This window comes from Sciurus vulgaris (assembly GCF_902686455.1).
Source record: "Sciurus vulgaris genome assembly, chromosome: 8".
Lineage (NCBI taxonomy): Eukaryota > Metazoa > Chordata > Mammalia > Rodentia > Sciuridae > Sciurus > Sciurus vulgaris.
This window is the reverse complement of record NC_136468.1, coordinates 79,553,094-79,566,807: the sequence shown is the minus strand read 5'-3', so window position 1 is coordinate 79,566,807 and position 13,714 is coordinate 79,553,094. Positions and strand designations below refer to the sequence as shown.

General features: G+C 36.7%; 2 long non-coding RNA genes across 2 annotated transcripts in view; one reads left to right on the top strand and one right to left on the bottom strand.

Moving 5' to 3' along the window:
* LOC306668493 overlaps positions 1-632 on the bottom strand; it is a 28,129-nt gene extending 27,497 nt beyond the window's left edge. The window contains exon 1 of the long non-coding RNA XR_013765880.1: positions 542-632. This is a non-coding gene — a long non-coding RNA (uncharacterized lncRNA). The remainder of the gene's footprint in view (positions 1-541) is intronic.
* Positions 1-13,714, top strand: part of LOC306668489 — a 196,284-nt gene that overhangs the window by 67,962 nt on the left and 114,608 nt on the right. The gene's annotated exons all lie outside the window — the stretch shown is intronic.

Genomic DNA, 13,714 nt, shown 5'->3' with positions numbered 1-13,714 from the left:
AAGAGGGGACAGGACTTGACACTGAATGAAAAATAGGTGAGGGCTGACTTTGGATCTTTGTGATTGATTAGTCCTGATTTAAGTGCTGAAAATGATAATTGAGTCATTTATGGTGTTTCTCATTCTCAATTTAGTTTTACTGGAGTGTTTAATTTAATACTGAGTAAAGATTTATAAGAGTTCAATCCATCCTGGTCTGTTTGTGGCAGTGCTTGGGATGAATTTGGCATGCTCTATCACTGAGCCATATCCCCAGCCCTTTCTGTTTTTGACAGGGTACTGCTAAGTTGCTGAGGGTCTGGCTAAGTTGCTAGCTGGCCTTCATCTTGTGCCTCTTGCTTCAGCAACTCCAAGTTGCTAGGCTTACAGGTGTGTACCACTGTGTCCTACTCAACCTTCCTTTTCAAAGGAACCAACAACCTAAATTTGTCACTTGTGTTGTGTGCATTTCACACACACACACACACACACATTGTATATTTCTTTGTTTTTAGATTAAATGAGGAAAAGAACAGAGACAAAATCTGTTAGATATACTGACCTGAGACCAAGAGTCTAAATAATGTGGTCATCGCAGGGTCATATCTTTTACCTAAAAATTATGTAGATGTTTTCTGTGGTCTTTGAGTCATCACCTCTGACCCTCACAAATCTTTTTTGAGATTTGTGTGTGTGTGCTTTAAAAAAAAAATTATGTCACAGTCCTCTTTCTTGATTTAAGCAGTGTTACTTTGTGAAAATGACTTTATTTTAATCCAGAACTTACTATTTACCAGTTGTAGACTTTGACCAAGTTGCTTAACTCCTTTGACACAGAGTTCATTTATCTCTAAAATGAAAACAATGTAATCTACAGCTTACCATGATTGCAGGAATTAAAGCACCTAGTGCAAAGTTTGAAATGTAGTATTTGGCCAGTAAAGGTAATTTAGCTTCTTTTCCATCATCTTTTCTCAATCAAAATGCATTCTCTGGAAGAAACTGATGCCAGTCATTTATCTCTAAGAATAAGAATTTGTCACTTTTGAAGTTTCCTTGGGTATTATATAGAAGTAGATTTATAATAATTATTATCCTAACAAAAACAATAATGACAACAGTTCTAATGCTTAGTATGTGCTGTAGTATAAGAGTCATAAGCTGGGTGGTTTATCCTCTTTACAGAAACTTCAAATCAATAACTAGAGAAAGGTTGTTTTTCTGTTTGGTTGGTCAGAAGTCAGAAAAGTGATCCATGCAGGCAGCTTTCTGCTCTGTGTGCACAGAGGACCCCATGAGGTCACATTCCGTGAGGTGTTTTTGCAGGCAGAAATGACCTTCCAAGAGGACCTCCATCAGAGCTGCATCCCAGCTGATTCAGGCTGAGATGAATTGTGACAGTCAGGATCTAGATGTGCATCTATGAAAGTATGCTCTGGGGAAGAAATGGGGCAGCACTTTTATGGAAATTGCTACAAAAAGCTAACAATTCAGTGAATAAAAAATATGGCCTTCAGGCATATAGAGCCCCACTAGAGATAGATCAATTTAGCCCAATTCAGGATGGCAGATGTGAGAGAATCTATGCCAGGGAAGTGAACTAATTTGGAAATATTTCTGAAAGATACTCCTACTGGGATATTGGTCAGAAGTGTTCCAAGTCTGTTTTCTGAAGATGTAACTCTTATTCAGGGGCCTGTACAAAGGACAACTGCAGATTCTGCTCTCTCATCCTCTTGAGGGCACACCTTATTTACAAAAGAGATTTAGACCACATGATCCCATAGAACTCAGCAAATATTTACTCTACGGGGATAGGTTAGCAATGTTAAGGTAGGGAGACTGACCTTGTACAACTTTAATGAAGTTCATTGAGTCATTAATGGAATGACATTATCTATGATTAACAAATATTAAGAAACTGCCATCAGATTCCTGGTAAATATTTAACAACATTTGTGAATCAGACAACAGAAATAGAATAAAATGCCAAAAGAAGTCACATTTTTCATTTGGCTTGAAATTAGTACTAAGTTATTCCAAATAAGATTTTTTCCCCACAGAATTGGCCCTTTTGTTACTGTATATACTTAAAGCTTCTAGTGCAACACTATGAGAATTACCTGAAGACCCTCAGGTAATTCTGCTCCATTCTGCTGACTCAGCTGTATAAGGCGAATACCCAGTCCTTACAGGTTCTTTGAGCACACAACAGTATCATGTTGAAATGGTTTTTTGGCACCAATTCTACCTGATTAGTTTCAGCCTGTTCCAATATCCTGGAGGCTGTAATAGTTGATGTCATGGGGGTCAAGAATATTGGCATATGAGTTCAAACAAGATCAAAGCTAATTTCCAAATGAGTTTCAAGTGTGTTTTGTAACTGCTGGGAAAGAATATCAAACATTCATGATTCATTAACAGTGTCTATACCACAGAAAAGTGGAGACCAGATACTTGTCTAGTCATTAATCCACCTATGCTGATAGAACCTATTAATCAGATGAATTGGTCAATTGACTGATTTCTGCTTTGCTTTTGGTTTTACAGACAGTCCCAGTGTATAGATACCAAATGAGATGTTCTGTCATTATGTGTGGTTCTTAGCATGACTTTTGACATTTCTAATCATTGCCTAAGAGTTGTTTTCATGCTTGCTTTAATTTTCCTCCTGAAGTATGTATACTATTAATCTCTGCTTGAGAATTTCCAACAAAGCAAGCATTTACACAAAGGGATGATTCTCTTTTAGCTGTAGGGTCAGATCAAGCAAGTGATATCAAAATAGGTATAACTGTGTCCAGTTTCCCAAGAACTTTCATTACATTTAATCACTGTACAATTTCTTCTAAGAGGAAGACCTGGTGTCTCTGTGGCTATGCAATATTAGCTTGTTGACTCTCTTGTGCAATTATTTACATGGCCACAAAAGAGGGGCTATCCTGTGATTTTTTTTTTCCCACCCAAACTGCTTACCAGTTATTAGTAGAAAGTCTTATTTGGTGTATTTTAAAACACCAAGAGTAGGGCAAGAGAGAGGAAGAGGAAAGATATTAAGATAAATTTTTCCACAGGAATTTCCAAGAATTCATCCCAAGGAGGAAATCCTTCTCAATTGCTTCTTGCTCATGAAAATATTTTCACCTGGCTTCCCAATGCCTTGATACTGATACATGGGAGGTATTAAGCCACCCAGAAAGTTTTTTCATCAACTTTGATTCATCTTAATGAAAGATCATAGAAATCAAAGTTACTTCTCTCCTCCTCTAGTTGAGATTTGTAATGTCAAATGTCTTGCTCCCTACTTAGAGCAAATACACTAGTCAAATTTGATATATTGACTCATAAACCACACATTATGGCTAAACTTGTTCTAAGAAATTACAACTCCCTATTGGCACATAACTTGGCTCTGAATTTGAACCAAATAAATGATATCTTTTGTTTAAATGCTCCATTTGGAATTGAAATTTATAGGAATAAGCAACCTCTTTACTTCTTATGGCTATTCCTGGAGAGAGGGCAAGAAGTTTTGTGCATGCAAGTCATCCTCTCTGGAATTGGAGCCTTTCCTTGGGGCTTCAGTCCCAACTGGGATGGGCTCTAAATGCTGTGAGTGCTGTAAGGAAGCAACAGAAGGAAGTGGAGTTTTCCTTACAGAAGCAGCTCCTGGTCTAGTGTGAGGAGTGTCCTTGCTGCATTAGTTAAACTTGAACCCTACCACCTCAAGATCCCCACATTCCAGAGCAAAGCTTAAGAGTCAGGATGAAGGTACTAAAGGCCATCTGCAGTCACATTATTTTGGTTTCTATTTTGAATTACCAATACTAGAATTATTATTTTTTTAAACTAAAATATTTGAGATCTGAAAAAAAGGAGGCTAACAGCTGATTCATTCTAAAGGAAGGTTTCAAAGACAATGTTTTGTCCAGTTTTCTAGCAGGGGGTAAAAATCTGATACTTCCAATTAATAAAATTAAAAGTAGAATTTTTTTTCCTTTCTGAATTTAAGAGAATCTTTTAAGTTATGAGAACATCATATTAATCTAGTTAACTCTGGGGAATTTTCAATTTTAGCCATCTTTATACAGCTTTTGATATATTGATCTCCTATCAGTGCCAAAGCCACACCATGACTGTCTCCTGTTCCATAGAGGTGCTTGCCCCTGCTCAGCACTTCCCCTACCAGGGCAGCCTAACCTTTGAGTGTTGAAGACCCTGGTTAGGAGTAGATAAACTATCTGTAGCAAAGTTTCCATATGGCACCAGACCACGCTTACCTGGGAGGGGCAGCAAGAGCTTATGAATTGTAGCAGTATGGTTGAAGTCCATGAAATCTGGGCACCGCTAATGTATTTGTCATTCAATGTTTTGTTTTTACACCAGCACCTACTATGGGACAGACACAATTCTATTCTTAGTGCCTTTACTTTCACAAACTAATATGCCCTAAGACTAGCAGCAGTCTTCATGCCTTCATCTACTAGCAGCAGTGTGGCCTAATGGAAAGCTGCAGGGCTTCTAGTAAGAGTCCCACATTCCTTTAGCATATTAACCTTCCCTTGCATGACTTTCAGCTATTTATATTAACTGAGCTTCAAATTCCTGACATATAATATAGAAATTAAAATGTCTCCTGTATTTAAAATTGTTGGCATGCTTAGTAAATTTCAGCTAATGGGTTTTTTGTTTTGTTTTCCTCATTTTACACACGAGAAAAATGTTTAAAGGAAATGGCAGTAGTAAGGAGAAAAGAAATGTACATAAGTTTATAAAATAATATTTAAAGAGAAAAATGAGAGGCAATTGTGGCACAGATAGCTTATGAACAAAGGTAGATGGGTTGCCTGGGAAAGAATTTCACATGCATGCAGCTAAATGAGTCAGTTGTATCCCAGAACTGGAGTCTATCTTTTCAGCAAGCTTGTGTTATTTGACTGACAGTGAATGGAATATCTTCATTCTACTTGCTACAACCATCTATGGCAGTACAGAGCTCATCCTTTGTAGGCCTGTACTCTTGGTGAAAGGATAGTTGATTTGTATAGAATCATTGTCTTTGTTGATTTGGGAGATTTCTAAGGCCTGTGGTACCTCACTCCATGTTGAAAAATAGGGAACAAGGTACTCTTGGGCACAGCCTTTTCTTCCAAGGCTATGTAAGTGTTCATAGAGCAGGGAAACAAAAAGTTATATAGATTCTTGGGAACAGGAAGACATCAATAAATGCTTCCTTTTCCCTTATTCAATGCTTCCTTTTCTAATTTTTGTTTCTCTTTATATGCCATATGATTTTTGGTTTATTTGGAAAAAGAAATGAACATAGTGTCCTTACTCTTACAGCATTAGCAATGACTAACCAGGAGTCCCAGTGTGGCTCGCACAGTGTGTCAAGTTTGGGCAGTTGGCTAAAGCCAACTGAGCATGAAAGGACCTAGACCTATGGAGGTGGCTAATGAACGGGGTCTCTGAAATCAAAGAATGAGTACATGCTGCTTCATAAATGGGCCTCAATTATAACCAAGCATACACTGTTTACACTCTGCTGCTTTATGGTAAAGACCATAAAATATGGATGCTTTGGGGTGTGTACCTAAGTGCAGCCAGAAAGTTAGATATCTATAGATGCAATGTAACCCTATGACGAAGTGCTAAAATTGCTTCACATTGGCAGACAGAAGAGAAGTAGAGTACTATGGGGTAGAAAGTAGACTGGATAAACAGGAGGCATGCATAAAGTGTGTAATCCTTGCAGAGGAAATTGAAAGTTGATTATGACCAGATGGTTCATGGAATGTCAATTTATTCCAACGGTGATAGCAGCCAACGGCAAGAGTGACATTCTTTGTGCAAGAGGCAGACTTAAGAACACCAGATCACAAGTGGAGGGGTTTGACTTAGAGAGGATGCATAGTTCACCTAGGAATAGGATGGGGGAGGGGTGGAGAGGTGTGGTCAGATGGATCTCTGTAGAAGATTGCAACATAGAGGGGTATTGGGTGCTACAGCATCAGGTGTGACTTTCAAACTGCTGGATATTTTTAATAAAGTGGAAGAACAGTGATATAAAAGCAGCATTAAGCCTCAAGGAGGGCAATTACTATACCTGGAAGCCTGGTGATACAGGGGTTTGAGAGATAAAACGGAAATCTCATGAGAAGTCAATTGAGAAAACAGTGTTCTCTAATTTCAGATACAGTAATAAGGTCAAGGGAACATTTACATAAGATGCTGAGAATACCTGTGGATTTTGCTGATAACAGACTAAGGGTACCAGAGGATGGAAAGATAAAGAAAAAGAGAATTGACTGGGAAAGCGGGCAAAATGGGGGGGAAAAACAAAGCTATATGGAAATGACCACATGGATGATAGAGAATGACCTGGGGATTTTCAGAGAATAAAATGATCACAACTTTTTTGGCGAGGATGCAGGGATTATGAATTTGACTTTATCATATCATCATCATCATCATCAGACTGGATCAGTGCTTGTCATTTTGGACACACTATATAAGATTGGTTCTGTTAATGTAGGTTCTATCTCTTGGGCCATATTTACTAATATTAATACACAAAAATTGAGATAATTTCAGAGGCTTTTAGTTCACCCTCATGTGCTTTGGTGTCAGTTTTATGGAGGTATAACATATATACATACACACACATACATTTATACACATATACACAAATGTATGCATATATACACATATGTATATATGATTCACACTTTATATTATTATTGCCAAATCCATACACCAGCAAATCAACATATAGAACACTTTCAAAGGGCCCCCCAGCTCACTTGTGCTTGTGGTCCATACCTTATTCCTACACTCAGAACCTCACCTGGCACTCACTGATTTATCTTTTGTTCCTTGTCTTCTAGAATGTCCACTAAAGGGAATTGTATACTATGAGGCCTCTTCAGTGTGGATCCTGTCACTTTCTATAATGCAGTAGAATCATTCTTGCTTATATGTATTGATAGTTTGTACTTAGCTCTTGCTTAATTATCCATATTATTACATCGTATGGATATAACAAGTTATTTGTGAATTTACCAACTGGAGGATATTTGGGTTTTGGTACCAGTTCTTGGAGTTTATGAATAAAGCCACTGCAAACATTCAGTTTTCGTGAAGAAAGTTTTCATTTTTTGTTAACTAAGTGTCAAAGAGTAAGATTGGTGGATTTTATGGAGGGAACTACCATATAACCTAGTTATACAACTACTCAGTATTTATCCTAAAGAATTAAAGTCATCATACTACAGCAATACATGCATACCCACCCAGGTTTATAGCAGCACAATTCACAATGGCCAAACTAAAGAACCGGCCTAGGTGTCCATCAATGAATAAATGGATAAAGAAAATGTGTTATCTTACACAGTGGAGTTTTATTCAGCCATAAAGAAGTATGGAATTATGTCCTTTGCAGGAAAATGGGTGGAACTGAAGACCATTATGTTAAGCAAAATGAGCGAAACTCCAAGTCAAGGATTGTTTGTTCTCTCTTATATGAAAAAGGAAAAGTGGGGTGGTTGGGAGTGTGTGTGGGTTAGTCTCATGAAAATCGAGAGAGATCAATAGAGTAGAGGAGAGGGACCAAGGGACAAGAGGAGGGGAAGGAAAGAGGAATGGTGTTGGCCAAATTATGTTGTTAAATCGTGTGTGTGTGCATGAATATACAACAGTGATCCCACCATTATGTACAAGTATAATGCACCAACAATAATATGGAAAGAAAAAAATTACTTAAATTTCGAATTGGTTATTATAAATATATCAAAATGAAATTAATCTTAAAAATATGGCCTTCTATATGTGAAATTGCTAAGCTCACTTATTCTAATAGAGTTTTTGAAATGTCTGTGATTTGATATATTCTCTGCAAATAGTAGTTGTTCTCCTTTTACATTTTCATACTCTTTTGTCTTTTTCATTCCTTCTTGCACTGGTCACAGTTTCCAGTATGGTGTTATTAAATATAAGTGTTGAGAGCAGACAGACTTGATGATTTTCCTCATCTTTGGGGTAAATATAATTCTTCTATCTTACATATTATTTTAGTTGTATTCTTCACATGGATGCACTCTGACACACTGAAGAATTCTGCTTTCATTCCTACTTAGCTGTGAATTTTTAATACTAAAGGAAGTTGAATTTTATCAAATGATTTATTTGCATTTGTTGAGATCATCATATTGTTTTTCTTAAATCTGTATATGTAGTTAATTACAAGGGTACATTAGAAGAAACAACTTCATACTTCTGGTTGAAACTACCTTGGTCATGAGGTATTATCCTTTATATATGTCACTGGATCCAATTTGCCAAAACTTTGTTAAGGATTTTTGTCTTCTGTTGGTAAAGAATATAGGTCTGTAGTTTTTTTTTTTTTTTAATTCATTGTACTTTCTTCATCTGGTTTTGGTGTCATGGTAATACTGGCTTCATAAAATGAACTGGAAAATGTTCCCTCCTCCTCTAGTTTTTGGAAGATTGTATATGTAATTCATACTATCTCTTCCTTAGGTTTCTGATAGAATCTGCCAGCATATCCATATGGTCTTAGTATTTTTCTTGTTGGAAAGTTTTAACAATTTCTTTAAGAGGTTTATAGTTACTTTGGTTATGTGTTTCTTCATGAATGAGCTAGTGTTTTTCAAGAAGTTTGTCTATTCTGCCTGAGTTGCTTAGTTGTTGATATTTGTAATCATATCCTCTTCCTCTCTCTCTTCTGCTCCCCCATTTCTGTCTTTCCTCTTTCTTTTTCTGTATGCATGGTGTATCACTTTTATTGTTACTTTAAAATAATCCAGATTTGGTTTTGTTGGTTCTCTCCATTACTTTTCCTTCATAATTTGATTAATTTTCTCCTCTTCATTATTTTTGCTCCCTTTTGTTTGCTTTGTGTTTCATTTTCTCCTCTTTTTAAAAATTTCTTAGTATTGAAGTTTAGATCCTTGCTTTGAGTCCTTTCTTCTTTCTGATGTATATTTAATACCATAAATTTCTGTTTGCTCACTGCTTTCTACAGGTCTTTGTCATGTTTTTACTTTAATTCAAATAAAAATATTTCGAATTTCTCCTTTGGCTCTTTTGAACCTCTGAGCTATTTACAAGTTTGCTGCTTAATTTCCAGGTATGTGAGAATTTCTGCTATCTTTTAACCACTGATTTCTAGATTAATTCTCTTAGCATTACAGGGCATACTTTATATGATTTGCCTTGCTTTAAGTTGGTTGATATTTGTTTCTTGACCCAGAATGTGACTTGCCTTGTCGAATGTTCCTTGTGCACTTGAAAGGAATGTGTATTCTGTGGTTGAGGACATTTTCACTTCTGTTTCTGTGTCTTTGTGTCTAGCATTTTCATTTGACCCTTTCTCATAGTTTTGATGTCTCTGTTGAACTTCCGCCTCTGCTTATGCCTGTCAACCACTTTTTGGGTTACAGTCTTTGATGTGTTTATCATAATGATTCTAAATTCACTACGTTATGGCTCAACATGTGGGTCCTCTTTGGTTTTGCTTATTATGTTTTCTCTTGTAAAAGGTCTTTGTCCTTGCTTTTTTTTGTGTGTGTGTCCCATAATTCTGTCAATGAATGGTGAATATCAGGTGTAGAAAAAGTAGAGCATAAGAATCTATTATTTATGCCTGGAAATGGGTATAGCTGTCTTCAGCTAGGTTGCTATTATAGGGTATTAGTTCATTCTACTCAGTGGGTTGGTTTTGGCATTTTGTTGTTATTGTTGCTATGGGTTCATTTACTGCATCTTTGGCTTTGAATTCCTCTGGCATTACCAGTGTTCAGGATGGAATCCGGTTTGCTAGTGGGTTTTTCTTACTCCCCGCCCTTGTCCTGAGACTCTGTGCAGCTGCACCTCAGTGAGCATTTGTCTCCATTCTTGCCACTATCATAGTGATAGACTGTTGTTGTTTTTTATTCAATTCTTGCTCCCCAAAGAGGGAGAGGACTTCTGTTTCATTAATGCAGAATCATGAAGAATGACTGATAGGGTCTGAATTTACCTCGTGTCAGCAATTTCTAGGTATATATTAGCCTTGCATTACTGTAACAAAATAGTGTTGAGGAAAGGTTTATTTTGGCTCATAAATTTGGAGGTTTCAGTCCATGGTCAGTTGGTTCTGTTGCTTTTGTGTTTGTGGTGAGGAAACATCATGGTGGGAGTGCAGAGGAAGCCTGTTTGCCTCGTAGCTGGGTATGAAGAGGGGAAAAAAAGCAGACAGGGTCCTTTGAAGGCACACCACTGATGACCTAAAACTTCCCACTAGACCCCACCTCTTAAAGGTTCTACCACCTCCCAAGGATGCCAAAGGCTGAGGACCAAACCTAGAACACATGGAGTTTTGGGGGTCCCTTATCCAAGCCTAACCGCCAGAGCTTGTGTATTCCCATAGTGGTCTACTCTTGGACTTCAAGCATTTATTAAAAATTTTAATTGAATTTGTCTTACCCACTTGTCTAGTGCTCTGGATTACTTCTGTTTTCTTTAGTAAGGCACTGCTCATTAGTAAGTCCCTCCTTGAAGACTCCTTTTTTTTTTTTTTTTTTGACATTCAGCTAGTTAAATAACTTGTTCCCTCAGTTCTCCAGGTTTGGTGAAAATTAAGACTTGTAGAATATTCAGCTTATTTTTGGTTGATAGGAGTGATATTCTTTCTGTACTTACACATACAGGGCAGAATCTAGAGGTCAGTATAAGTTTTTGAGTAAAAATATTTTTTAATGTTTTTCACTTTTATTAATATCAGAATAAATGTTGAAACTTTTTTATCTTAATCATTTTGAAATTTATTTTGATGAAAAACAGATCTTGGTTTATGAAGCACTGAGCTCAGTCTATAAAATTCTCAAAATGAGGTGCTCGGTCTATAAAATTGTCAAAATGAGGTAACTATAGATTCTATAGAAGGTGATTCTACTTGAAAGAACCATGTCTTTGAGTAGAGAGTTGGTCCCCTTAGTTACTTTCCACTCTTCACTGCTGAATTATGAGTATAATGAGTCATAGGCTCATTTCTAAATATATCGACAGTCCTGCAAAGTATTCCAGGGGCACATCCACCAATTATGGTCATGGGAAAGGTCACAATGGTACAAGCTTTCATCATAATCCACTCTTCCCTCCCCAGTTTGCCTTGGGTATGTTGAAATACTGTGATTGTTCAGTAAGGAGCATTGTTCATTTTTGAGGACTACTTACTGGAAATGAGTAAAATATCTGAGGGAGGCCTTTCCCATTTAAAGTCCTATTTCTTCATTCAAAAGCTTGTTGTGTAATAAAAGTATTTCAAAAACTCTTCTGTGAGATTCACCAATCTCATTTCTTCCAAACCATCGATTACAATCCACAATTTCAACTGAAGAAAAGATTCACTGTGAACTTGGACGCCAGCCATTTTCACTGAATCCCCCTCTCGTATACTCCTGCTAGTAACAAAAGCAGTGTAGTTCTCAGTGCTGTGGGCTTTCTCTCCAGCATGGTGGGTATTTCTGAAAATGTAACGCTGGCAGCATCAGACAATTCATAAAGTGCTCTGACATTTTAATGTGACTATAAAATAGGGTGGAATCTGACAGAAACCTACTCTAGAAATTAGCCTTGGATAAAAGAATATTGTTCTGAATCCCGTTACTTTGAATAATGTTCCTTTTTAACCAAAAGCAGTGATCCTGGCAACATTCTACAGCCTGTATAAATAAAATCAGATACTAGGAATCTGGAAATCAGAAAACATCTCAAAAAAGATCTTCTAAAGTTAATACTCTTAGCATTTCTTAGTTTTATTATTCCATTGGCACACTGTAATTTAAATCTATTCATACATTCCTTTGCTAACTTTTAGTTCAAAATGATACACATTGGTCAAACCTCTGGAGATTACTTATCAAAATAATTTCAGTAACCTGTTGCTGTATTCTGCCCACATATGGTATATCAATTCTTCCCTGAAGAGTAAGGATCATATTTTCCACATGCTATTAAGATGCAGAAAGCATCCAAAAAGAATTCACACTTCTTGTTTATGTTTTTTAATTTGAAATGCATACTTTTTTCTTCCAATTAATTTGGAGATTTTTTAATATAGTACTTTACCACCTATTGTTATTAATTCTCCACCTATTCATACGAAGGATGAGTGGCGAAGTTCTTAAACTGGTAAGTTTATGATTTTCTGCAGCTCTGTGAAAGTCTGGAACCACATCATAAGTCTTTTGACACAAAAGTAGAAGATATTTATTTTGGAAGAAAAGCAACACTAGTGAAAACCAAACCATTTGGATATAGTTTTGTTTGTACTAGAACTAAATTAATCAAGCCAGAAAAAGATTGCCTAGCAACGTTTGACATTAAAAAGATTCCACAACAAAAAATAAACCACATGAAGGATGAGATAGAAGACAGCCCCAACCTCATCCAGATAAGAGTCAGACTGTAAATGGAGCTGCCTTTAACCCTAAATAGGAAAAGGAGAAAAAAAAAAATAGAGTTAAATACAAAGGAAGACTAAGTTAATGTAAATAGGCATAGATTTCAGAGCCTGCACCGGGGGATTATATTCACTTCATTTAATTCTCATATAACTGATTATCTTCCTTTATAGAGAAGCAGAGCAAGGTAATTATAAGCCTATTCAACTCAGAAAGTCAGTTAACTAGAATGTCCGGTTTTTCATACTGATTGACTTCTTATTACTGAAAGACAAATGGCTGATGTGTCAATCTTTAGGTAGACCACCAGGGAGACAACACTGTTGGGGAAAGCTGGCTACAGCCCCCTCACATGGGGGGAGGGTGATCTGACTGAGACTCAGGAAAGGACATTTGGTGCTAGGTTTGGGGAATTTTCCAGAAACCAAGCTAGGTTTTCTAAATAGCAGGATTATGATTTTTTTTTTTTATTCTGAAAAAGTCATAGGTATCAATAGAAAGTTGTCACAGAGAAAAGAAGGTAGCTGCTAAAAATTGTTTTTAAGATGTAATATTCTCAGGAATTCTAAGATGGATTAATATGGGAGCACTTTTCTGTAGTAGATGGAGACCCTGTAGTGGTCAATACTTGGTGACATAGATGACCTGGTTTCTGGGATATCTGGCTTATAGGATATTGGTTGCTTTTCCATTATTTGTGAGGCTATAGGGAAAGTACCCATCTAGTGAAAATGCAATTTTTGTGAGAATTTCACACTGCTTAGTAATCTGCATACTTAACATTTTTCATTTTGTTTGCTAATGAATCTTTTCTTATTTTTAAAAATGATTTGGCAAGCCATTAGATTTTTTTTTTTTTTTTAAATATGGAGACACTCTTGAGCTAATAGAACATGAGGAGGAGAGGACAGTAGTGACCTATTTAAGGGTCTGAACCTTTAACCATGACTGACTTTTAGCATTTGATCAACCACTTGTGATTTTCATGGTTTAGGTATTTATGTAGTTGGTTACTTTTTTTAGAGTGTGGATAGCTATGTGTGTATGTTCATAGTTTTTTGTTCTTTTGGTTTTTCTTGCGCATGTGGTCCAAGTCACTCAGCATCCAGTAGATTGTTACCTTAGCCTTCTTCAGGGATTACAAGGTTCAGAACCTATGAAAGAACAGAGAACTCTGCAAGGCACAATCTGTTCTGTGGGTTTGGCTCCTCTTATCACCCCATTTGCTCTCCTAAACTGTCACTGCTTTCCTTAGAGTGGGAAAATCTAGG